Raw genomic sequence first — 1,958 nt, forward strand, 5'->3', positions numbered from 1 at the left:
AACCTATTTGTAAATACTGAAGTCTGTGCATGTTAAGAACTGAACATTTGCAGAGAATATGCTCTAAACTTTCAATGTCTATTTCATAAAATTTACACTATTTGACAACGAAAAGACCATACTTGTTTAAGTGATGCTTCACATTCCAATAGATTATTATGTAACCACAATGCGTTCCTCTGTTCACCCTCATTCGCGAAAGCACCTTATTTAACAATCCCTTTTATTAGATGAGGGATTGTTTTGCTTAATTTCGATCTATACTATACAAATGCTGAGTGATCTACAAATTATTCTCCTCCAATTCCTGTTAACTTCATTCCGGTGTGTTCGACCTTATTTATTCAAGTGATACTTTAGGTAACAATGATCTATTAAGTATGCATATAAAACTCGTAAGTTCATTCTGGTCAGCAAAAGTGCCTTATATAATAATTACATTCCTTGGATTTGAAAATGTTTTGCTTAATGCTGACCTACGCTTTGAATCCAGTGACCCTGGGTGGGCCTTTGGGTGGGTCTTGAAAACTCGTACCTTTAAGTTATTGCATTGAGTTATATGTGACTATAATTTTTATAGTTTTAAATTTTATAAATTTTAGTTTACTAGTCCATGGTCTGTTAAAAACTCAATTACTTAATTAATAACAAGATTTCATTGTTGTAATTTACTACTGTTTAAAATACCTCTCTATTGAAAACAATAGTTTATATTAACAATTCAGTTTCTTTTCTTCAAAATGGACGATAAAAATCAATTTAATTTAGTCTACTAAAATAATAGAATAGTCGGACTGCATATCAGAAGTTTTACCATTAGGTTTCTTTTCTAGTTCGTTTCTGGAAAAGAAAACGCCATCAGAATAATTTATTTATGGAAAGGCTACAAGTCTAGCTACGTTTATCGAGAATGATATTAAACTTTTGAAGAAACTAAAAGTTCTGGAAAGGCGATAAAAGTTACAATAAATTGACTCAAACTGGTCTAGAACTATGGTATGAGTATTTTAAAGTAATCTTAAATCGGGGGATTTTCTTAATCTTAATGCAGGCACACCCGTTAAATTTTTTGAACCAAAAGTAGCACGAAAGATGTGGGCTTCTTTCGTACTCGGACAGGGTTATCTCAATGTGTTGCAATTGCGACGTGTTGTTAAAAAAGAAAACCTTAAATTTAGTCTACTTTAAATGAACTGATTAGTCTAGAGTAGACTATGAACCTAGTTGTTCAATCGAGGGTGACATGATATATTCTGTTAAAGTCAATGCAACATGTTATAGAATCAAAGTAGCCTTAGGTTAGCTCCAACTATTTTAGAGTTACTAAATGAATGTGCATATAGTTACTGTAAACCAAAGGTTTAATGAGTCCACCCGCTGTCATATATGTGATATCTTCAAGGCTTCTGAGGCTTCTGCGTGTAATGAATACTGATTTTGTTGCCTACATTTCTGTATTTCTTTAAAAACTTTCCATTTACTTTAAATTCTTTTAACTTGAAACTAAAAAACTTCAACCAAAGTATATCATAATATACTTTACATTTAAACAGAAATTATGAAGATAAAATATAATTTTTCTCCAATTTTGTTATATTCAAATGTAAGTAAAAATCTTGACATCAAAACTAACATCAAATGAGATAATCGAGACAATAAAAGACGATGAAGTTGTAGAAATTGCAAACTTTTACCAAACGATGAGGAAAGTTGATGGAAATGTGAGATCTTGGGTGCCTCGACGACAAAAAATGAAACCGTTTGTCCAACTTACAGAAACTTCATTACGCTTACGCATGCATGGTGGAGTAATGTCTAACGGAAATAGAGAACTCCATTACTGGAAAGGAACACATTTCACATACCAGGCCGAAGAAGAAAAAAATGCCAATAGAATAAAAGCGTTTTGCATTTATGAACAAAAAATTGTTTTGCGGCAATTACGAGTACGTTCCACG

The sequence above is a fragment of the Teleopsis dalmanni genome, chromosome 2, assembly GCF_002237135.1.
Source record: "Teleopsis dalmanni isolate 2A chromosome 2, ASM223713v2, whole genome shotgun sequence".
Taxonomy (NCBI): Eukaryota; Metazoa; Arthropoda; class Insecta; order Diptera; family Diopsidae; genus Teleopsis; species Teleopsis dalmanni.